We start from the raw sequence: 26,276 nt of genomic DNA, 5'->3' as shown, positions 1-26,276 counted from the left end.
CTCTGCCTTCATTGGCCGAGTAAGATTTCTGGTCGGGGCTCAGCTCTAGTATGAATAACAATAGTCGTGTGGATCCAGCTGGGTTTGGACCTACGTGGGTTTGTTCTACCCTTACGGGCAGAGCAGAAGCTGGTTAGGGTCTTACTCTACCACGAGTTCACTAGTCAAAAAGTTAACCGATTGATTATAGCCGAGTGACTCAAACAGTTGATCGTAGGAACAGTTCAGTGTAGATTGTGTTACAGTCTAAACCATGGGTAGAATCAAACCTTATTTAAGGATAGTGGTTCAAGAATCCTATGCAACTTTTGCCCAGAAAGGTTCTACCAAAAGTTGTTTACATCTACTTTAGGTAGAACCTAGGGAGAAGTAAAGTAGAAATAAAGTATGTCTGAACAGTTCGTAATGTAAGTATTTGAGCGGAAAAGAGAAAAGTATGTTTGAGCATTAGCAGTTATACTGTTTGACACAGAAAGTTATGTTTGAAAAATTAGTAGTGTGAGTGTTTAAGTAGAAAGTATGTTTGAACGATTTTAGCATTGTACAGAACAGTTAGCAACGTATACGTAATCAACAGCTAGCACTTTCAGTATGTGCAGGGGTTGAGCAGAAAGTATTTTTGAACAATTAGCAACTTGAGTATTGAGCAGGAAAGTATGTCTGAACAGTTAGTTAGCAGCGTAGTATTTGAGCAGAAAGTAGTTTGAATAGTTACCAGTATAACTATTTGAGCAGAAAGTATGTTTGAATAGTTACCAGTATAACTATTTGAGCAGAAAGTATGTTTTAAACAATTAACAGTGTGAGTATTTGAGTAGAAAGTATTTTTGAATGTTTTAGCAGTGTACAAAGCAGTTAGCAGTGTTGTAAGTAATCGAATGGCTAGCACTTTCAGCATGTGCAAGGGTTGTTTCAGCCAGCACATATGCAAGCAGTATAATCAGCAGAAAGAGATTGTAAAGTAGAGCAGTACGTATAACGAAAACTTTTCATTAGTAAGTTAAGAAAGAAGAAAGTACAAAAAATCCCAGAAGAGGGATAAGTGCAGGAAATAAAAGCACAGTAGTAGTAGAGAACAAATTATCTTTCAGAGGAAGGCTGAGTAGTGGAAACAAGAACGACAAAAGGGTCTGCTTCATTAGCAATGCTAGGGAGATCAACGGCTCTGTCTTGATTCATGACGATAACAGGGATGGACGGTTGGACAGGGGGTGGATTAACAAGCTGAGCTGAGGAACCTGCTACTTGAGCGAAGTTCAATTTTAAGGTAGCGCCGCCGACTTCCATAAGGTCCCCCAGGGGCTCGAGAAAGGATAACAATGAGATCCCATTTTTCGTCCAATTGGAAGGGGGAATGCGCCCAAAGCACCCAGTCCAAGGAGCAGCCCAGGTAGGGGGATACTACAGGCCATCATCCTGGTCCACCTCACTATCCATATCCTCTTCTTCATTGTCGTATTGAACCGAGTAGCCTTGAAGCCTTTATGATAAGTCTTTGCAGAAGACTCCTCCATCAACTAGAATATCGGGCCTGCAGCTGCCCTAGTAGCTTCCTTGTTCAGCATCATCCTCTTTGGTCTAAATAGCTCTGATTAATTAGCACTTGTTCTCAAGGAGTTCAGCTTGAGTTCTTACTGCCGAACTTTGTCCTGGAGTTTACTAGCTCTGCATCTCTCTGTTGTACTTTCTCCTTTTAGCTGGCCAGCTCCAGTTCCAAAAGACCTTGGAGATCTGTCAGCCTCTTATTGGATGTCTCCAAGTCTAGCTTGGCTTTGGAGAATCGGGCCAGGTTAGCCTTCATCTCCTCCTTAGCCTCTTAGGAAAATTGGCTAGAGGAGGCCAATTCAGCTTGGAGCACAATTATTTTTCTCATCCTACAATTTGGCCAGGATAGTTATCTGATTCTCAACCTCACGCCACTTTAAGAAGGAAATGGTTCCATACACGTGAGCCTACAAAAAAAAAACAAAAGTGTTCAGTGGAATTCAGTAGGAATTCGAGCCTATGTGGGTCTCCTCTGCCTTCATTGGCCGAGTAAGATTTCTGGTCGGGGCTCAGCTCTAGTATGAATAACAATAGTCGTGTGGATCCAGCTGGGTTTGGACCTACGTGGGTTTGTTCTACCCTTACGGGCAGAGCAGAAGCTGGTTAGGGTCTTACTCTACCACGAGTTCACTAGTCAAAAAGTTAACCGATTGATTATAGCCGAGATTAGGAAAGAGTTAGAGCCTTCTTCAAGGACAGTGACTCGAGCAGTAATTAGCATAGAGAGCACAATTCAGATTGCATTTAGAGTATAAGCAGAGTCAGAGCCTTCTTCAAGGACAGTGACTCAGGCCACCAGTAACACAGTTAGTACAGTTTGAATTGTGTTCAGAGTATAGCTAAAGTTAGAACCTTCTTCAAGGATAGTGACTCAAACAGTTGATCGTAGGAACAGTTCAGTGTAGATTGTGTTACAGTCTAAACCATGGGTAGAATCAAAACCTTATTTAAGGATAGTGGTTCAAGAACCCTATGCAACTTTTGCCCAGAAAGGTTCTACCAAAAGTTACATCTACTTTAGGTAGAACCTAGGGAGAAGTAAAGTAGAAATAAAGTATGTCTGAACAGTTCGTAATGTAAGTATTTGAGCAGAAAGTATGTTTGAACAATTAGCAGTATAAGTGTTTGAACAGAAAGTATGTTTGAACAATTAGTAGTGTGAGTGTTTAAGTAGAAAGTATGTTTGAACGATTTAGCATTGTACAGAACAGTTAGCAACGTATAAGTAATCAAACAGCTAGCACTTTCAGTATGTGCAGGGGTTGAGCAGAAAGTATGTTTGAACAATTAGCAACTTGAGTATTGAGCAGAAAGTATGTCTGAACAGTTAGCAGCGTAAGTATTTGAGCAGAAAGTATGTTTGAATAGTTACCAGTATAACTATTTGAGCAGAAAGTATGTTTAAACAATTAACAGTGTGAGTATTTGAGTAGAAAGTATTTTTGAATGGTTTAGCAGTGTACAAAGCAGTTAGCAGTGTGTAAGTAATCGAATGGCTAGCACTTTCAGCATGTGCAGGGTTGTTTCAGCCAGCACATATGCAAGCAGTATAATCAGCAGAAAGAGATTGTAAAAGTAGCAGTACGTATAACGAAAACTTTTCATTAGTAGTTAAGAAGAAAGTACAAAAAATCCCAGAAGAAGGGATAAGTGCAGAAATAAAAGCACAGTAGTAGAGAACAAATTATCTTTCAGAGGAAGGCTGAGTAGTGGAAACAAGAACGACAAAAGGGTCTGCTTCTTTAGCAATGCTAGGGAGATCAACGGCTCTGTCTTGATTCATGACGATAATAGGGATGGACGGTTGGACAGGGGGTGGATTAACAAGCTGAGCTGAGGAACCTGCTACTTGAGCGAAGTTCAATTTTAAGGTAGCGCCGACTTCCATAAGGTCCCCAGGGGCTCGAGAAAGGATAACAATGAGATCCCCTTTTTCGTCCAATTGGAAGGGGGAGTGCGGCCAAAGCACCCAGTCCAAGGAGCAGCCCAGGTAGGGGATACTACGGGAGCATCATCCTGGTCCACCTCACTATCCATATCCTCTTCTTCATTGTCGTATTGGAACCGAGTAGCCTTGAAGCCTTTATGATAAGTCTTTGCAGAAGACTCCTCCAACAACTAAGAATATCGGGCCTGCAGCTGCCCTAGTAGCTTCCTTGTTTCAGCATCATCCTCTTTGGTCTAAATAGCTCTGATTAATTAGCACTTCTTCTCAAGGAGTTCAGCTTGAGTTCTTACTGCTGAACTTTGTCCTGGAGTTCTACTAGCTCTGCATCCCTCTGTTGTACTTTCTCCTTTTAGCTGGCCAGCTCCAGTTCCAAAAGACCTTGGAGATTTGTTAGCCTCTTATTGGATGTCTCCAAGTCTAGCTTGGCTTTGGAGAATCGGGCCAGGTTAGCCTTCATCTCCTCCTTAGTCTCTTAGGAAAATTGGCTAGAGGAGGCCAATTTAGCTTGGAGCACAATTATTTTCTCATCCTACAATTTGGCCAGGATAGTTATCCGATTCTCAACCTCACGCCACTTTAAGAAGGCAATGGTTCCATACACGTGAGCCTACGAAAAAAAAACAAAGTGTTAGCACGCAGATGTCAGAAGCACCTCCTCTCGAGAAGGTGTAATACCCCGAATTATAATTAGTATCTCGAGAAAATAAAATAGTAAAATTTAGAGAATTTCTAACAAAGGGGCTTAAGGTAAAATACTCAGATTTTGTTCTGTCCATCTTTAATGAAATTTGACTTTGCCATTAGATTCAAAATGATCGAAAAACATACTTTACCCTGTAAGCATGGTTGAATTCGAGTTCGGACGGAAACGTTACAAAATCCTCGAGTTTCGTATTAGATATTTACTAAATAGGTAAATGACAATTTAGAAAAAATAATTTGAGAAATCCGATCATACCATTAGATTCGTATCAAAAAATAAGCCAAAATATAGTATAAAATTATCTAAATCGGTATTTGAAAAAAATAACTCCTGAAATGACGCTTACGTCCCACTTAAATCATAAATATCTAAATTCTATTAGAAAAATCTGATTTCTTCTTATTCTCCTCTCCAAACAAAACTCATCCATTTTTCTCAAAATTTGCAACTTAGATCTACACCGAATTAGAACGATTCAAGTTTTGTTGTAAAAAGGAAAGTTGTGCATATCATCAAGGACTACCGTGGACGTAAATAAATTTGATTTTCGCCGAGGAAAAATTTGAAGATTGGCCGGAGGCGATCTTAAACTCCGTTCAAATCATCAAATATATCTCAAAGTAGGTTGTCTTCCCTTCTACCTTCTATTTATGCAATAATTTCATAGAAAATCCATGCAATCTTCGATAGATCGATTATTCATCACATTTATACATATTTGAACGTATTGGATCATGTTTACATGACTATTTTTTTAATTAATTTAGTTTATTTGATTTATTTGATGTATTTTATGAGTAGTATAAGGTTTGGATCGATTTTGCTTGAGTTTTGACGAAAAATCAGCAATTCGGAAAGTATCCAAATGTTGAGTTTGGTTCCAATTTTTTTTTGTTGCTTCCATATAATATGTATACCCATTTCCTACCTTATTTCATTAAAAATAATTAAGTATTACTTTAAGTTTTTTTTAATAAAATGAAGATTTTACCCTTCCCATTTCGAAATGTTGGGAATAGTTGTGTAAAAAAAAAAATATATAACTCATTTTCAATTTCGACTTTGAAAAATCATTTTTTTCAACACTTAACCAAATTTTCACAGATTTTCAACTTTTACGTCTTATGATTTTATCCTTGATTCCAAGTCTTTCGACTCAACCAAAACCACCGAATGGAATTGATTGATTCTCTATGGATTTTGTATTACTTTAAAGGCAAAATTACTTTGATAGATATGTAGGAAATTAGATGATAGATTGATCAATTTAATTGATGGATGGATAGAGAGAACGTATGTTCTCGACTGATTGATAGGGACAGTGCCTCCAGTTCTACATAATAGCCATGCCATGTAAAACGTGATAGATAGATAAAGGGCAAGATGGTTGATGGATGGAAATGACAACTGTCACTAGAGGGCACCACTAGATTTTGTTTGTATTTTTTATTTAAAGAAATGATATATTATATACAAAATAAATTATTTTGTTTACCAACAAAGGTTCGTAGAAAACCCATACAGAGTGACGCGTTACTGTGTATCCGGAAGCAGTGTGTCAATCTAGGATAATGCTAGATGTCATATGCTCTTAAGTAGTATGGGATACCTTAGAGCATATTATAGCTTATGAGATCTGAGAATTTCTCCTACTTATTTTTTGGGGAACGTTGTGTGTAAAAGCGGTATTTATATAGTGTAGAGGTAGGTGAGGTTCACATGCATTGTCTCTTAATAGGCTTCGATACGAGAGGTCTCTTGGGTTAGTTAGTGATCATTTTTAGTCTATAGTTATCAAACGGTCGACCTCACCATTAGTTGAACTCAGTATTAGGTTCTTGGTCAATGGCCAGTCTGAGCCGGATAAATAGTCATCCAACTGTGGTATGCTAGACTGACCATAAAATCAGATTATAACGATAGGATTCCACGTTAGATTGAAAGTTTGGAATAACGAATTGCCATAGTCGAGGCAATTATATCGATGTGTTCCTATACTCTCTTATCGACTACACCGCTGTGTTCTTATTATGTATATTTTCCTTAATTTTGTGATGTTTGATAGATGTTTTTATTTGAAAGATGCATATGTTACTTTAAATGATAACTGTTTATTGAGTATGCTTAGACATTTATCATATGTTACATTATGAAAAACTTGTAATTATTTAACTATTCAAATGATTACTCGTGCATGTATCACTCGTTGTTAGAACGGCGTTCATCATGCTGAGTAATATTCCCCCGTTACTCACCCTATCCTTCCCCTTTCAGATTATCTAGCTATTGGGGAGCTGTTCTTTGAGGAGTCTTTTGAGGAAGTCCTTGAGGAGGGTCAGATTGATATCTTGCCGCCACCGTGTCTTTGAGGATTAGTAGAGGATCCTAACGGTTTTTGCTTGTAGATAAAATATATGTTAGTTTAGAAATTTTTGTAACCTGATGTATTATGAGATTGAGGATCTTGACTTATATCAGTGTTTGTCAATTTCTTTCGCTTACTCTAGACTCTCGTATAGATGTTAGTCAAATGTTTATTCCACTATGTATATTTTTCTTTTTCATAAGTATTATTATTTGTGAATATTTTATTAGGTTGTGTGATTGATTACCTCACACCTCGAGATTCTGACTGATGAATCATAGGGTTTCGTGTTGTGATTTTGGCATTTGATAGGGGGTAGGCCAGAGCAGAGGCCTCCCTAGCCTGGCTTGTAGGATAACACAATACTAAGCAAAGTCAGTCCATCCAGGTGGTAGACCTCGAGAAAATTGTAATATTGTTACGTGCACGTCAGTTCTAAAAATTTCGGATGCAATCATAACAAATAAACTCGATCATTTTAGGATACTCATATTAGGTAAACAACCTCTGAGAATCAGTAGAAATCCCATGATTGTAGCCTATACAGTAAGTACTATTGTAAAGGGGCTGGAAGGACCAAAAAGAAGCCAGTATTGATTAATGTTCCTCTATTTCTCTAACTTGAGCGTTGGAGTGTCTGTGACAGGTACCAAGCCACTGCGAGGGGACGGGGAGCGCTTGGAGCGACTTCGGATTAGTGTGTATTGGGACCATCAGAGCCGTCCACCGGATTCCAACCGCACACAGGTCTTAATGACCTTTAGACTCCCTTGGAAGAAGTTGTATTCTCTTGAAGGAGTCGCGGGGCCTTGCTCTAGAATGGAAACAAGAATGACAACTTTTGGCTCCATTTCAACCACATATTCAGTAGGAGTTATGGGATGAGGAACCCTGTTATTGTTGCATCTTTGCTCGCCCACTCCATTTCCCCTAAGAACTGAGATGTTGTGGACCGAGCCAATGCTGACCTAGGCATTGGTCGATTTGTTCATGGCCTTTATCAGGTAATTTTCTCCTTTTCGAACTCCGTTCCTTATTCTTCATGCTTTACTCACTTAATTGCTTTATTTTTCTTGTAGGCTAACAATTATGGTACCTTGGCTTTCCTGAAATAACGTGAGGTTGAGAACCAAGCAATTGTTCTGACTAGAGAGTATGAGGAAAAAATTACTCTACTTCATTTGAGTTGGCCTCCTCTAGCCAATTTTTCCAATAAGCCAAAGAAGCGATAGATACAAATTTGGCCTAGTTTTCTAAGGAAAACTTAAACTTGGAGGCCAAAAATAAGAAGTTGGTAGATTTTCAGGGTATCCTTCAGCTGGAACTGGCCAGCAACAAGGAGAGAGTGTAGAGGAGAGACGTAGAGCTGGTGGATCTCTAAGAACGTGTACAACAACAAGAACTTGAGCTAGGCTCCTTCAAGACTGGTCTTGAGATAGCTAGGGTAGCACAAGCCAAGGAGGATGAGGCTAAGACCAAGAAATTGTTGGGGCAACTACAGACCCAATATTTTCAGTTGGTAGAGGAAACTTTTACTAAGGCCTATCACGAAAGCTTTGAGGCTGCTCGACTTCAAGATAAGGAGGAAGAGTACGAAGAAGACAAGGATGACTATGATGGTCCTGCTAGTCCTCCTCTTAGAGAAATTCTTAGTTGGTTTGATGACTACAGGCAAGTCCCATTTTTCCAATTGGATAAGGAGGGGAACCCAATTACCGTCCTAGATCGAGTTGCTGGTGAGCTTATGGAGGCTGGGCGAACCATAGATTTGAATCAAGCCAGGCTGACCAGTTCGCCTGCTCCTACTAAAGACCTGCCTCATGTCCCCATTATCGATGTCGATCAGGATGAGGTAGTTGATCTTTCCAATCTTGTTGTTGAGGTCTCATCTTTTGCTAACTAGTCATTTGCTATCAAATGAAGACCTATTTCTGTTGTACTCTGCTACTACTCTATTTTGCTGTTATTTTTTGTACTCTCCCATTCTTGGGATTTCTCTTATACTTCTTCTATCATTAATAAACATTTTGTTTTTATGCCAACTATTATTCTGCCTTTAACATAAACTTTACTTTTTCGCACTATTTCTGTTGCACCTTCAACTGCTGGTTTGCTTTTTGACTTAGTATAGACTTTTTCGTTAAAATGCATATAGTAAGAAATTGCTTAGGATTTTAAGCGATCTAACCTTCTGTTCTTGGGAAGGTACTTCTGAGTTATTATCCTTCAAAAAGGTACTAACTCAGTGTTACGTAGGATATCGCTTAATGCACTCAAGGCATAGTAGTATAATGCTGACCTTTGTTCTCAAAATGGACATATTATAGTATTTTTGTCATTCTAAGGTAAACTGCAGTCTTCCAACATTCTTCTTTTCCACTATTGGTAGAGGAGGGCTACGAGGATCTACTTCTCAATTGAACCAATCTCTATGCTCTATCATTCAGGACAGAGCATGGCCGTCCGACTCTTCGCTCTATTGGTTAAGGTAGAGGAGAGTTGCGATCGGACTCTCAGAAAAGCCCAACTTAGTGCTATATTACTCGTGCTAGAGTAGGGCCCTGACCAGTTTCTTACTTTGTCAATTAAGGAAGAGAAAACTCACATAGGCTCAGATTTAGGTGAGATCCATCTTTAGTGTTATTGTGCTCATGGCAGAGTAGGGTCATAACCAACTTCTTATTCTACTAATTAAGGCAGAGAAGAATCACATAGGCTCGGACCCAGGAAGGGGTCCATCTTTAGTATTCTTGGACTCGTGATAGAGTAGGGCCCTGACCAGTTTCTTACCCTGCTAGTTAAGGCAGAGAAGAACCATGTAGGCCTGAACTCAAGTGGGATCCATATTTAGTGCTATAGTACTCGTGTTAGGGTAGGGCCCCAACCAACTTCTTACTCTGACTATTACGGTAGAGAAGACCCATGTAGGCCCAGATCCAAGTGGGATTCATCTTTAGTGCTCTCATATTCGTGTCAGAGTAAGGCTTCGACCAACTTCTTACTCTACTAATTAAGGTAGAGAAGACCTATGTAGGCCCGAACCTAGGTGAGGTACATCTTTAGTGCTATATTACTCTTGACAGAGTAAGTGCTTGATCAGCTTTATACCCTGCCAATTAAGGTAGAGCAGAACCATGTAGGCCTGGATCTAGGTGGGGTTCAATTCTACTATTTTCACACGCAGGCTATTAGCATCCAAAGGAACTTTCTTTTATTGATAATATCTTTTAAGGTGAAAAGTGTTACACAGTCTAGGCAGCTCTTGATTGGTCATTGTCACAAATAATACACTCCATTTTAGCCAACTTTTGCTATTCTGCATGACATTTCCTAGTTAGGACCTAGTTTTCCACTATTCTACTCTTCTGTATTCTAGAATACTCATTGCAATACTAGGTCTCCTTCTTTGAACTGTATGTGGTAGACTCTCTTATTGAAGTAATTTTACAGCTTTTGAAGATAATTATCTTGCCTTATCAGTGCTACTTCTCGTTTCCCTTCCAACAAATCCAATTATGTGATGATGTACCAGTTGTTCTGGTCAGTTTGTACTACTTTTGACCTTAGTGTGGGGAAGCTGTTCTCTGTTGGTATCACTGCCTCCATTCCATAAGCCATAGCAAATAAAGACATCCCTGTGGAATTCTAGCAGTTGTCCTATAGGCCCATATTACTCCGTGCAAAACCGTTGTTCATCTTCTCTTTGCTTTTCCTAGCCTTTTCTTTAGCATGTCTATTAGCACTTTGTTTGTGTCTTCAGCCTGTCTATTGTCCTGTGGATACTGTGGCTTGGAGAATAACTATGTTATCCCATATTCTTTGCAAAAATCATTAATCTACTCTCTTGTAAATTGCCTTCCATTGTCTGAGACTATAGTGCTTGGCAGACCAAATCGGCATATTATATTCTCCCATATAAACATCTAGACCTCCTGTTGGTGAATTCTGGCAAGAGAGAGTACTTTTGCCCACTTGGTAAAGTAATTTGTTGTTACCAAAAAGAAAGTTAGGTTACCTAGTGTCTTGGATAGTGAGCCTACTAGATCAATCCCCCGTTCGGCCAAGGGCTAATGAGGGAATTGAGTTGCATTGTTAGTTGACGGATTATTTTTTCATGTCTTTGGTAATTATCGCAATGCTTGACATATAGGGCCACGTCTTGCTGCAAGTATGGCCAGAAATACTTTTGGGATAGTACTTTATGAGCCAAAGACCTTGTCCCTGAATGATTCTCGCAATCACCTTCATGGATCTCACTCAACACATTCTTTGCTTCTCCTGGCATTAGGCAGCGTAGGAATGGCCCTCCTATTGACTTTCTGTACAATTTTCCATATAGAATAGTGTAGTTCTCTATCTTGCTCTTTATGTATCTTGCCTCATTTAGATCATCAAGTAGCTTTCCTAACTATAGGAAGGTGAAAATTCGGCTCATCCATCCTTGATCCCCAAATGCAGCTACCACACTGACTAGCATTGGCTTATCTACTACAGGTTTTTCCTGGTGGCCTAACGGTAGTTCTCTCTTATCTTGTCTTGCCAATATTGAGGCTATGAAGTCTAGAGCATCTACATGTCTGTTGTTTGTCTTTGGTATGTACTTTATTCTCACTTTTCCAACTCGAAGCATGGTAGACCTGATTTTTTCTAAATAGAGCTGCATCTTGGGATCTCGTGCTTCAAACATTCCATTAACATGGTTAACTATTAATTGTGAGTCACTATAGATTGTAGACTCTATCACTCCCAACCTTGCTAATGAATTAAGGTCGAGAATGAAAACGCCCTCGACCTGCGGGGTACGCGGATCCGCTTTTGACCCTTGAGGTTTGGGAGTTGCCACCTAGTTATTACGGTCTAGGAACTGATCAATGACAATAACAAATAAAGGACTAATCTAGAACAGAAAAAATTGAATTCGGGGATCATGTTACGGGGTTGGAAGGTGTTAGGCACCAACCCCGCCCGACCAAAGTCGGTCTCTACTAACTTCCCAAATAGGTTACATTGCTAAAAAACCTAGATAATAAAAAAAAAAATTAGAAGTTATACCTTTCCGATAGCAAAGACTTTGTTCCCTCAGATCAGACAAAAATTGCTCCTTGTACCGTACTTCTTGCTTCGTTCTGTTTCCGGATTTGATTTCCGATCTCCGAGGCAAGGTATCTCTTCTTGGATCTGAATTCTTCGAGTTTGTTAATGGATTTTGAAGTATTTTTGGAGGGCTTTTAGGTGTTCTTTAGGCTAAAATCAAAGGAGGGATGTTAGGTAAGGAGTTGGGGCTCCAAAACTAGGGTTTATGGGAGGCTAAGGGGGCTTCTAGACCTATTTCTCTTAGGGTTTATGACTTGATCCTAAAATAGGGTGTGAGCACCCCTATTTATAGATTTTTTTAGGGGTTGATTTTGATAGAGTTAGTATTTCATTAGAGTTCTTTTAATTACAGTTGTATTTTAGTTAGATTTATTTTAGGTAGAGTTGTATTTTAATTAGAATTGTTTTAGGTAGAATTGTTTTTTAGTTAGAACTCTATTAGATTGAGTTATTATTTAATTAGAACTCTATTATGACTTTTGATCTTATTTGATTGACTTTTAATATTTTGACTTTAGTCTTGCTTAATTGACTTTTAATATCTTGACTTTAGTCTTGCTAATTGACTTTAATTTTGACTTTAGTCTCACTTGATTGACTTTAATACCTTGACCTTAGTCTTGCTTGATTGACTTTTAAATTTTTGGAGAACCCCCCTCTATTATATCTTTAATTCTTTGGACCCCCAAATGGAGGGGTCCTTAAAGAAATATCTCACGAACCCTCAACAATTTTGCTTGAGAGCCCGATTGATCGATTTCTTTGGTTCAAAATTTTAAATTAATTTCATTAATGTTTCACTTTAATTATTTAATATTTTATTTATTAATTTCAAAATTTTTAATTATGAAAATTGTGAAATTATCGTTTTGCTCCCGGAGAGGACTTTTCACGTTTTATGTCGGTTTTTAATGTTCTAGGATGTTTTAGAATCGATTTTTTGTAAGGAATTCAATGGAAATATTAGTTTGTGTCATTTATGAAATTTTTTGTGTGAAATGGTTATGAACTTTATGAGGGGCATTTTTGTAATTTTGTCAAATTCTGTGAAAATTGGAGAAATGATTTATTTAGTTTCGATTTGTTATTTTATGTGTTCAAAAGGGTTTTTCTAATCGTAACGTAGGCTCTAGGGTTGTTTTGAGGTTAGGGGTATTTTGATAATTTGGTCAATTTTATTGATTTTTATCGTGAAGCTTCTTTTTGGTCTACAAGATGATGATTTCTATATTTTTGGGGTTGTATTTTTCTAGCGTAGTGTGGTTTCTAAAGTTTTGTCAGTTCGAGATACCTTATCCGGATTTCTGAAACATATCTAGTAACAAAATAAAGCAATGGAATACACATCCATCATTGGGAATCATTGCGATCGGGTTGACGAGTTGATTAATCAGGCGAGTGCAAAAATGAGGTGTCTACAGAGCAACATTGCCTCATACTCTATTTCATTGTTTGATGCTTTGAATCCTAGTTTTACTGTCTTTTCTATCCTAGAGCGACTAGGAGTGAATAGTACCACCCTTATTCTTGATCCTTCCAAGTTTGAAGACTTATCCACGTACACTCTCCATCTTAGATGGTTGTTTACTTCTTGCTCTTTTTTTGCATTTTCCAAGTTTTCTACCAATAGATTTTCTTTTTTCTTTTATCGAAAAATCTATCAAGAAATCTACTACTACTTGGCTTTTTAATTAAACTTTGGGCTACTATTCAAGCCCAAATTCTGCTAGCTATATAGCCCATTTTGTTATTCTATCCGATCCCTCCATCTTTCTTAGGATATACTTCAAGGGGTACTTTGTGATGACTTATACTCGGTGCCCTAGAAGTATAGTCTCAAATGTAAAGCTGTGTAAATTAAAGCTAGTCCCATCTTCTCGATTATGAAATAACATGTTTCTACATTGGTGAAGGTCTTGTTCAGTAAGTAGATGGGCTGCTTCGCTGCTATAGCCAATCCTAACCAAGATTAAATTGAGGGCCCATTCAACTTCTAGTTTGGCTAGTATAAGTGGTCGACTCAAGTATTTTTTCAACTCTATGAAAGCTTGCTCACATTCCTCTGTCGATTCAAACTTGGTATTTTTTTGCAATAACTAGTATAGAGGCTTGCATTTATCTGAAGACCTGGATATGAATTTGTTAAGAGTTACGACCAACTTCTAGACTTGTTTCTATATTTTTGGGAAGGGCATCTCTAGCAGTGCTCTGATCTGGTTCGGGTTAGCTTCTATACCTATCTTTGTAATCAAGTAGCCTAAGAACTTCCCCGAAGTTAATGCAAAAGTGCATTTCTCTGGGTTAAGCTTCATCCCAACCTTCCTTACTCATGAAAAGACCTCCTCCAGATTAACAACATGATCTTCTTTCTTTTTTGCTCTTTACCAACAAGTCATTAAAATAGATCTCTGTAGTTTTTCCCAACAGGTCTTTGAAGAACTCTATTACCAACTTCTGATAAGTTGCTCTTACATTCATCGACCTGAAGGGCATAACTTTGTAGTAGTAAAACCCTTGCTTAGTGATGAATGATGTCTGATCTTGGTCTACTGGGCTAAGATGTATTTGACTGTAGCCTAAATAACCATCCATGAAGGACATCCTTTCGTGACTTGAGGTAGCATCTACTAGCTAGTCTATCATTGACATAGGAAAGTTATCCTTAGGGTAGGCCTTATTTATGTTTGTAAAATCGATACAAATCCTAATTTTCCCATTCTTCTTTGGCAATACCATTATATTTGCTATCCAATCAGGGAACTACACTTCCCTAATAAATCCTGCTCTGATCAGCTTACTCACATCTTCATTTATTATTTCTCTGAAACTAGGTGCTAATCTCCTTGGTTTTTGTTTTATTGGCTTAACAACTAGCTCCACGTTCAACTAGTGATAGATTACTTTGGGACTGATCATTGGCATTTCTTCTATGGAGTAGGCAAAAACTTCCTGATTTCTCCTCAAGCAGTCTGTTAACTCTTTCAACTCTTCTGATACCAATTCTATTCCTACCCCAATCTGCCTACCTTCCCCTATATCTACCATTTAGATGTTCTCCAAGAATGGGGGTTTTCCAGGTTTGGTTTGCCCCTATTATAACTACTATTACTGAATGTTATCTTCGGAGAGTTCTTTCTTGCCCAGTATACACACTTGGGTTGCTACCTGATCCCCTCATATATCCCACATCCCTTGTGATATTGGGAATCTCAAGACTTATTAGTACGTTGAAGGTGCGACCCTCATCTCGTGGGTCTACTACCTACCCAGTATGGCATTGTATGGGAAACTCGTTTCGACAACCATAAACCTAGTCATCAAGGTTATTGATTCTGCCTACACAGGCAATATTATTTATCCTCATGGTTGGCTTATCCTTCCATCGAACCTAATCAAAAGGGTCCTGTCTGAGTAAGCACGCTTTTACTAAAACCCATATTCAAAAAGGCTGAAGCATACAAGATGTCGACTGAACTGTCATTGTCAATCAACACCTTCTTAAAAGTAAAAGTACCCACTTGGAGGGTTACCATCAATTCATCATAATAAGGCCTCACTATCCCCTCAAAATATTTTTTTTTGAAAGCCACAATCTAATTTCTGTAGGGCTCTGTCTACTCTGTGGCCCACTTCTTATTATATAGATGTGAGTAAGGTGTTTTGCTCATCGCCTCTTGATTATTTCGTTAGCCCTATTCAAGTTTAACTTTCTAAGATCCTACTTTAGGACAACATGTGTAACTACTGTTCTTCCATCCTGTCCTTGAACAGGTGGTTGATCAGGCCTCTGATTCATGTCTCGGGGTGGATTCTCTTTTTGTCTTCTAGGCAGGTCCCTTAGTCTGTCCTACTCTGTCAATCTCTATATAAACCTTCTCAAGGCCTGACACCTATTGGTGGTATGTGCCTACACCTTGTGATACTCATAGTATTGCTCATCTCAATTTATTTAATCTCAAAAAAGTAGTGCTGGGCACTCGAAGTAAAGCTTGTTCATGATGAGCGGTAAGATTTTACTAGGGGACATTGAGAAATATGTCCCCTTTATCTTTCGCTATTTATTCTGCTCGAGCGGTCTCTTCTTGTTCTACTGTTGTAACTAATGCTACTTACTGGGCTTTACCACATTACTTTACTTTTCCCAATTAAGTTTCGAGGATCATCTTCCAATCTAATGTATTTGTCTATTCTTTTGAACAATTCAGTTAGTATCTCGGGTCTCCTCTTTACAAGAGACCTATACAACCTTGAGTTAGATGGCAAAGAGTTTCTAAATGCTATTACTACCGTTCTCGTATCGTAACTTTCCAAAGACATTGCCTCTTCCTTGAACCTTCTTGTGAATTCTTTAAGGTCTTCCCCAGACTGCATTCTTATGTTGAGTAGAGCATCTACATCTTAGCGACTCTTTTTGTTGCTAATGTTTCGTGTTACAAAGGCAATACAAAGCTTATCAAAAGAAGCTACTAATCCACATGGCAACTTGTGGAACTAGGTTAGTGTATTTTCTTGTAAACTAGAAGGGAATAGGCTACACATTAAACCCTCGTTCCCTTTCTACAGTGCAAGCATCTGTCAAAAGTGGAATAAATGCTCTATTAGGTCTTTCGTCCTAGAGTAAGGGGTGAAATGTAGTGGCATGAATTTCTTCAGGATTTTTTTTACCAAGATCTCTATTGTAAAGGGAGATTTCTGAATTTTTCTGATAGCTTGCGCTGCCACCGTGCTAATATCTACATTCTTCATCATCTCATTTTCTTTTCGGATGATCTATCTGATCTCCTCTCGAGTTAGACCCATTGTGGGCTCCGCTTAAATAATAGTAGCAACAATTTCTATTTCTCCCTTTCTTGTTGGGATTAATGGTTGAGAACTTCCTTCTGCATTTGAGGCGTGATCATCTCCAACAAGAGGTTGAGGATCTCTCGGTTGGAGATCTTATCTTGTTGGCTATTGATTCTCAAGACGCTGACTCAGGTTCTGATTTTGTTCAGCCAAGTCATCAATCTTCTTTTGTATTTCCTCTTGCTGCTTTCCATAGTTTTTAACATCGTCAGGAGTTATTGCAGTTGGTACCACGGGTGGAGGTGCATCAACTTCGATGGTTCTTGTGGATCTCCCCATTGTTTCGACTGAAATCAATATGCTATTGGATTTCCTTAGATGGTACCAGATTTGTGGGGGTCAGATTCTAGTAAACAGTACTGATGGACTCTGTCTCATGGATCCTAAGTTGCTCCTACCATCTCCTGTTAATACCGACGTGTTACCTGCTAAAAACTCTTGGACACTCAAGTTAGAGAAGTAGAAGAATAATCAAATATATTGGTTAGACCTCCAATCTACTAAAAATCCCTTCGTCCTGTGAAAATTGTGCTATTTATAGATTTCTTCTCTGAATCAGGCTTTCCCCTTTTCACAGGAGGTGATTCCGAAAAATTCCCTGATTCTTTGGATCCTCAATAGAACAGGGATCTTTTGGATTGGATATGCTACACTCAAGAGATCTCCTCCGAGATATTTGGCCTTACGTGTGCAAACCAGCATTACAGAAATTCTTTGACTGGGTTTGCCCTGCTTGGCAGACCAAGTCTTATTCAGTGTTGTGCTACCTTTTTTATCAGGCCAGGCACTTTCTACCTTGGCCTGTCCTACTATTAGACAACACCCCATTGCTGATCTGTGTATGGTACCAGTCAACCGGCCTGGACACGTGTACGGTCTAGATAACTGCGTGGTTATTTCCCTATACAATTCCTACACACTCTTACCTCAAGATGTGTGATATGATGTACAATCTTGAGGTTAGTTCAACATTATTAAAAAATTTATTCCTTCTAAAAATAACACATCATATGCAAAGTATCAACTTAATTATAATTTGTTCCACTAACAATATGATTTAATGACATTTTTTTCAATAATTAAAATTTATCTTCTTTACAAGTAATAAACTTTAAGAAGAGATGACCCATTGTAAAATTTCAATATTTATTTTATATGAAAAATTGACTAGTTTAATAAATTTTATGTTAATTGTAAAATATAGGAAACCTTAAGTCGTGTATAATATAAAATAAATCGATTTCGAATACCCATAGGTAAAACCTAATGGTTTTGGTCCCTATCAATTTGGTTCCATATTAGTCTCAACTCTAATCAATCCCAATAAAGAGGGAACCATGATGAGGGTTTTGATTTCGATTTTGGGTAAATGGGTACTTGTAGATACAATTTCTTGCACTACCTCGAGATCTGCAACTTTTGCCTTGACTCTATAAGTCCAGAACTCTAGGGTGTGCCTATAATTCAAGCTTTAGACATCTTAATCAAATTAAGTATAAAAATTTGTAGAATTTTTTCTATATCAAAGAAAACATATTGATAAGATTATCATTGTCTTTCTGATAAAAGTTAAAATATATGTAAATTTTCTTGACTTGTAAGGCAAGTAAGGGATCGAACCCAAGAGAAAGGGGGTTGAATCAAGTTAGGATTACAAATTAATCTAAGCCAACAATTAAATTTATTTTTGAAGTAATAAAAAGAAATTAACACTTGTTGAAAATTAAACTAATAGAAGGTAAAATAAAGTTAAAACTATGAAGGGAAATACCATTGGAAAGGGATCCAGCTAAAAAAAATTACTAAACCAAAATCTAGCTCCTAACCTCTTTATATCTCAATCATAAGGAATTGGTGTTAGCTCATTAGATCAGAAGATTTAATAAGATAAAAATCAGATTTAAAGAGTACTAAAGTAGAATTCCTTCACTCTCTAATATATGAATCTCTTACTACCAAATATCTAGATTAAGCATGCTCTATCTTTTATATAAGTATGAAACATCTAGGTTAAATATAAAAGATATAAGAGTTCATCTCTAGCCTTAATCCATAGAAGTAAACAAACCTTACAGAGAACTCATGAGCATTGTAGATGCGTGATTTTCAATTTCCAAAAATTACCTTTACGAAGGTTTGGAGTCGCCACCATTCTTTTTTGTAAAAGGGTGTGAATGATCAGTTGGAATGTATTTTTTTTTTAAAGTGTGTCGTTTTAACATTTAGCGACTCTCATACGGATAAAACATTGATCCACCTGAGATAGAGGTAAGCAGTCCGATTAGAAAAAAGAGAAGGTGTTAAGCACCCATTGGTGGTAACCTCAAAATATCCTAGGCATTTTCGGATGGAGTAAATAAAAAGGAAAATAGTCAAATGGTCGACAATCTGCACCTTAAGAAGGGATTTACTATCGGCTCGGATTATAGGGATCATCTCATTGAAGGAGCTAATCTTCATAGGGAATAACATGTATTTTTTAAAAGTGTTGGCTAATGGTTATAGGTCTATACTCATGTGTTGAGAAGGATCCGAATATCGATTACATCAAAATAAGTTGAAAGGATTAAAATGATTTTCTTTTGAAGGTGGCTACAACCCCTATACTTTTATCGAAGATAGGGGAGAGGGAACATTACATGTTAGGGGTCTTTCTAAAATAAAAATTAAAGAGGTGAAGGGTGAGGTAAAAGAAGGAAGTAGAGATGAGAAAGAGAGGGGGTGCAATATTTATGTTCACCATACCTTGAGGGTTGGGCCTTCCCTTTCTTTTTTTATTTCTTTTTCTATTCTTTTTCTTCTTAGGTCCTTAGTAGAATTGTGCAAATGAAAATTTTCTTAGACTAGATGAAGTGAGTAGAGTAGAGAGTTAAGAGAATTAATTTTCTTTTTCAAACTTAAACTTGGTACCCATTTTTAAGAGGTGAGGGGGGTATTTATAGGGATAGAAGATTATTTTTGAGGTAGGATAGGGTGAATAAGTAGAAAAGTAGAGAATGACATAGGTTTTGAGGGTGAGGGATGTGAAATTTAGAGTGGAGATGATGGTATTTATGGAATGGAAGAAATTGATAGTTTTTTATCCAAATGGTTTGGGTCCTCCCTAACCCATTTGGGTTGAATGTTTGGTGAGGTAAAATGAGGTGGTATTTGGTTGAAAAAATGGGATTGAGTATTAGGTGGGATAAGGGGGTATGGTGTTTAGTTAAGAGAATGGGTTGTGTGAGGAGTTATGTGAGGAGTTATGTGATTAGGTTTTAAAAATGTGAAAATAATGGTGACAAGTGTCCAAAAGGTATGTAGATGGAGTGTTTAGGTCAGTTGATTGAAGGGAAGGGGTATGGGAATGGCTTGCAAGAATGGATTGAGGGTGAATGATGAATAGAGGTGTGGGTTGTAGTGTGGGTTGGTAGTTATTTTAGAAAAAGGTGATGGGTTAAGTTTATGACATGAAGTGTAGGGGGTGGTTTTGTTAAAGAGAATTGATAGGTTAGATTGGGTAGATGACTATTGGAAGGTGAGTTGTGGTGTGGACAAGTGTCCATTTGATGATCAAAGGTTGATTGGTTGATGTGGATAATGGTTTGTGGATTATGGATGTAGGTTTGAATAAATGTGGGCGTTAACATGTTGGGCTTAGTGTTTTGGGAAGGTTTAGGTTATTGGAATTGATTAGGATTTATTTTAAGATGGGGCTTTGTAGGTAAGTGAGTTTTAGGTTGGGTTGTTTGAGGTTAGGGTTAGACTATGTTGGGTGAGGTGAGAAATGATTTTTGGGAAATTGAGGGTTGGTGGGCTTTAAGTGGGCTTGGGGTAGTTTTGGATCCGACAGTGGAGCGGCGAAAGATAGGGAAGGTGGGGGGGGGGGGTATGCTAAGTTTCATTGTGGATCCGCAGACCTATAGGGTCTTTGGAACTTATCACTACAACCAAAATGGAAATTAGGAACGGTTTGTAATTGTTCCTAAGACTGTCTCAAACGGTTGAAAGACTTTCTCTAATCGAGGCATCGTTATTGAATTTAAATGGTTGGAAGCCATTCTACATCTCAGGATTTGAACGGTTAAAAATCGTTCCAGAACTCAGAATTTGGAACGTCTAAAATCCGTTCAAAATCTGCATTTATATAACAGAACGCACTAACATAAAAAGTATATTAGACATCGATTTAAAATCCGATGTTTATAAGACTGATGTCCTAAGTATGAGACTTTAGGCATCGGTTACAAACCAATATTTAAAGTGGTTGTAAACCGATATCTAAACTTTAAAAAAAAATTTTAATTTTTAATTTTTTTTTCTATGCACCTATTACCTGCAGTCAAAATAAACCCAAATAGAGAACATTGAGGTTCTTTATCACATTAATTTATACGCAAAAAGAGTTATAATTAGTCATAATTTACAAATCCAAAATTACAATGCATCGATAAATCCTTCGCAATCGTTACATAAGCACAGGTGCCTACAAGGAAACAAAAGGATAGAAAATTCCTTGAGCTTTCGTGCCTTGCAAGCCATCTTCCTTCCTTTGCCTGGATTCCTTCTTCCACCCAGGATTACACTTAGATGGTTGTTCAGGTCAATATAAGAGGCCGTGTCGTCAACTTCGCTGTCCTCACAACCTTCTTTCGCTTGGTCAACACCTTCTGCAATGGCCTGCCTGAGGTTGTTTTTCAGAATATTTACTACCGACTCATTGTATTTGGCTCTGTAGTGCCAAGACTAGGCTTCTATGATTACTTGCTTTATTCTCACGACCAATTCCCTATTTTTACGATTTATGTTCTCTATCTCGATATCTTTCTCTTGTAGCTTCTTGCCCTTTTCTTTTTCTATGGAACTAAGAATAGAAGACATGTGCCTTTACTTCATCTCCCTCGTTTCCTTCGCAATGGGGTCTTCTTGTTCACCAAGACTTTCTCTTAAGTACGCTAGAACAACAATTCGAAAGCTAATACACCTAAACTTTGATATAATGATCAAATTCTTCCTTCTGCCGATCAATCTCATTCCTAAGATTGTTACCAAGGTGAAGAATGACAGGAAGAGTTGCTGCCATACTTTCCGCTTGTTAAAGTCACAGTGGAGTTATGTTCATCATCGTCATACGATAGTCTCAGCCATATTTACATAGGATTTTGGTTAGGAAAAACTGCCAATTGATTATTCTCTTCTTGATAGAAGTTATTATTTAAGGAAATATGAAGCTTTTGTTGCCTTGAAATATCTTCCGCAGCCTCCCTGCCTCATTTAGTTGGCTGATTCGGGACAGAAACATGTTATTTTCCCATATAGTTTACTGGATCAACACTACATCCTTCTGGAACTATAAAATAGATTTGATATTGATAGTGTCTTGATAGATCAGCCCAAACCTAGGTAGAACATTTAAAAACCTCGAAAAAGTGCTAAGGTGATAGTAAATACAAGATGTGAATAGACGGTGATAACACTATACTATTTAAATAGAACATAATATAGGCATTAACCATTCATAATCATCACCTATGACTTATTCCAAATATTGGAGTTAGTAATATGAACCCATTATACCATTCAGACAGTCGAACAAAGATCTATTCATTAAAAAAAACAAATGAAGGTATTATGGAAAAAAAAAACTCCAAGAATGATGAGACACACACTCTTCTATGCCATATTTTTTACATGTCTTTCAAAACAACATGGTGAGTATTGTGTTTGAGAACGATATTGCCTCCTGCTTACTTTGTTTGACTATCAAGCAAATCTTCTTTCTTATTCTATACTATTTACCTTTGATACATAAACTAGTAATGCATCTTAGAGTCACCATAGCATAAGAAATAACAATGGTTTAAGTCCGTATCTCAATTTGTATTCATATTGCACTACAACAATGAAGCCACAGATCCAATCCTGAGATATCAACTAAATTAGAAGTTGTTAGAAAACTAGATAAATAGTTATCATTGATAAGGGCATTGAACCAAATAGAAGTAATTACCAAGAATTTGGTGAAAAGGTATTTGCAAGTTAGTATAAAGGAAGATTCCTTAAAAACAACTTGATTATAAACCTCCAACCATCACATTCGATGATGAATTTTGAAATTCTGGTAGTTTTTATTGTGTTTTGAAAAATTGGGATTGAATGTAACTCAAAAATATTTTTTTATTTTTAATTTTTTTAAACGAGATATGTTCAAATAAATTTTTTTTTTTGAAGGAACTAAGGTGTTTGTGATGATCCTTTAACAGGTCTATACGAAAAAATCTTTCAAATTTATCGAAACACTTTTTAATTGTAGTGGTTGAAAAAAAGGAAACATGATCCTTCTAAGCTCTGAGTCTGATAAGGATGGAATCTACTATAAATAAGATGATTTCCCAGGTTAGGAGTCTGATAGGGATTGATTGATTATGAAAAGTGGAGATGAGATTTGTAATTTAAGTATGTTCAACAAAAATGTTTTAACGTTTTTTTTACTTTAAATGACGAATTTGTGAAATCTAAGGAAGACCAAGATTGTTTTTTCTAGATTTCTTTTAAAAAAAATTGAGAATATCGTGCAGTTTATACTTATGTGACAATGAACAACATATAGTTTAGACTCTTACTAAGGAGCATCATACTATTTAGGCTTTTGTTGAGGAGTAACATGCAGTTTAGGCTCTTGGTAAGGAGCAACAAGTAGTTTTAGGCTCTTATTAAGTAGCAACAAGTAGTTTTAAGCTCTTACTGAGGTGTAAAATGTATTTTAACCTCTAAAAAAGGAGAAATATGTAGTTTAGACTCTTACAAAGGAGCAACAAGAATTTTAGGCTCTTGTTAGGGAGTAAAATGCAATCTAGGCTCTTGCAAAGGAGCAACAAGAAATTTTAGATTCTTATTGAGGAGCAATATGTAGTTTAGGCTCTTACTAAGGAGGGATATGTAGTTTAGGCTTTTGCTTAAGAGCAATATACAGTTTAGGCTCTTGTTTAGGAGCAACAAATAGTTTTAGGTTCTTCCTAAGGAGCATCATGAAGTTTTAGAATCTTGCTAAGAAGCAACATCTTAAGAAAGTGTTTATGCAAAATAGTTTTGCTAATTATTGGCCTCAGGTAATTTGATACCTTATTTTTAAGGAATAGATTGAATTTTTCATCACAGACCCCAAATATATAATTTGCATGATGCATGTAGAAAACTCTTTATTAATTTTTTGTTTGTTTTAAAATCATCATTTTTGTATGAGCAAAATGACCAAATCAAGAATTTGGCATTATTGAGTATTAACCAGGGTGTGTCTGTCAAGTTGATAGTAGTTTTCCTCAATTCTTTTAAGGTCCTTTAGACTCATCCCCACCATCGAATATCGACAAAAAGATAAAAATGACTGGATGGTATTTGATGATGAGATAAATGATTGGTGATTATTAGTAGATTTTAAAATTTGTCAGAGATATTGATAGATTGGTGATTATTCAGACTTTAAACATTTTTGATGTAGATATAATTGGTGGATGAAGATGATCTTTTTATTTTTTTTGCCATTCATGCCCCTAGTGCCAATTGCGATTTTCACCAAGTCTGACTCCATAATTTTGCTCATCGATGCCTTTTCAGATTTTCATTGTGCCTATGGTATTTGATCTTGCAATGATTTGATTTTTTTTACAATGCCTTCGTAGGTTTTCATTGTGCCCTTTTAAGTCATGATACACTTCTTGTAAACTCCTCTTAGAAATTATTCCTTCATCGTCAATGAATATTCATGGTAGAAGTACTCTTTTCAAATAATTTCTCGATCAAAAAGGACTTAATTTTAGGATGTAACATGGATAGGGGTTGAGGTTCACAAAGAAATGGTATATGCTCAAATATAAAATTTGATATAATGGATAGGTTGAAATGAGGATTTGCCTTTTATTCTTTTTTTTGTGAGAGTAAAACTACATCTTATTTTGCGTGAAATAGAACTCGTTTACACATGTTTGAGAGCATCAAGTGGGATGGTAGATTTAGAAGACAATTACCCAAACATGGGGACTAACAAGGTTTAGTTTTTTTAAATTCCTTAATTTCATGGCACGAGACTTGTTTGAAATATTAGATTTGATGAAATTGGTTGATTGATAGAAAATGGCTACCCATGCATAGGGTCTGATAGGATTTGTCTTATTAATTCATCGATTTCGTGGTACGAAATTCGTTTGAAATCTTGGGATTGATGGATTTTGGGATTATTGATGCTTGTAACCATATTTCATTGAGTTTGATCCAAGTTATTTTGAATAAGATCTTTTATCTTTTCTTATTTTTTTCTTTGAAATGACATTCCTTTGTTTTGCATTTTTCAAAATTGCTCCAATGTGGGGTGGCATGCCTCAGTTTTAGGTAATTGAAGGATAATAAAGGTTTGAGTGGTTGACTAGCGATAGAAATGTTATGATAGTAGAAGGAAGGCCTCTTATCATTTAGATATTTGACTTTTCAAGAACATCTTTTGATGCCACTTAATGTTTGTCAACTCAAGAGATAGAGCTTTTGTAGATTTGAATCCTTGATGGTGACTGATCTTCGTAATTGGAATAGAATCTTCTCTTTTCACAAGGGTTGAACTAGTTTGCTAGACTTTCATTGATCTGCTCGTCTTTTCAGTATGCTTTTGACATTCTTCTTTAATTTTTGATCATTTTCGATATGCTTCCCAGGGATCCTTAGGATTGTTCATTTAGGCTTACCCCTGAATCAGCACATATATTCTTCATTTTCTTCTTCGATAAATCTTGTAAGGAAAATCTTTAAGCAAGTACAAATCAGTACATCGTTGACATGGACTTCTTTACAAGTTGTGAGGTCCATTTGATAATTGAATATTGAAGGAGAAGTGATTGGTCAAATCAGACTTGATATTTTTAAAATGAAAGCTTTTGGTGAATGAATGTGATTTTGATCGACTTAGGTTGAGAAATATGGGAATTGCCCCAATTTAGATAAAAATATTTTTTTATTTTGCCATTCACAATTTATAGTAATGTAGGCCAAGAGTAATCAAAATGGGTTGAAAAGAGTATGATGACAATTTTTAGATTTTTGGGTTGTCTTTAGTCCTCTAATTGAATCGAGTCTAACTCTTCAAAATTTGACAGGATACTCATGTCGTTCATTAATTCCAAATTATATGTAGTCATGAAACTTATGATTGAAAGATGTTTTTGAAATATTTTGATTTTTTTAAATGGACCCTTTAAATTAATACCCTTCTTAAGGACGGAAGTTCTAAAAATATTCTTAGGAAGGGAATGCGACCAACTTTTTTTCAAAAATTTTGATTTTTGTTATTTTTTTAAAGATGGACATTCTAAATTAATACCTTTCCTAAGATCGAATGTCTATTAAATATTCCTAGGAAGGGATGCATTTTTTTTAGTTTTTTCTCACCTTCTGACTTTGTCTAAGTAAACCATCATGCTCATGACTCAAAGTTTGTAAAATCAAGCAAGTCCGGATCCCATCCTTGACTCGATCTACCATTTGCACCAAATTTGAGAAAGTACCTATATTGTGTTCTACCAAGTGAGTATAAAATGCGTGCCCTAATGTCGAGATAAATGTGGTATTCATTTTTGCCATGTTGTTTTTATCCTTGGAGTTGTACTATAACATCTCGGCCAGCTCTTCCCAGTTTTTGATAAGTGTATGGTCCAATCCTGAGAAACATTTGAGGGCTGGCCTAATCAAGCTTCTTTGAAATAATTGTAGCAATAATCTCTCATCTTTTCCATATTGACACATTGACCCATAGT

General features: G+C 36.8%; 1 pseudogene; it reads right to left on the bottom strand.

The window, feature by feature from the left end:
• Positions 1–20,900: 20,900 nt before the first annotated feature.
• Positions 20,901–22,561, bottom strand: LOC147382589 (putative BOI-related E3 ubiquitin-protein ligase 2; annotated as a pseudogene).
• Positions 22,562–26,276: the final 3,715 nt, after the last annotated feature.

Source organism: Akebia trifoliata, chromosome 16 (genome assembly GCF_017979445.1).
Source record: "Akebia trifoliata isolate Shusen 1 chromosome 16, ASM1797944v1, whole genome shotgun sequence".
Taxonomy (NCBI): domain Eukaryota; kingdom Viridiplantae; phylum Streptophyta; class Magnoliopsida; order Ranunculales; family Lardizabalaceae; genus Akebia; species Akebia trifoliata.
This window is presented reverse-complemented; position numbering and strand designations above follow the sequence as displayed.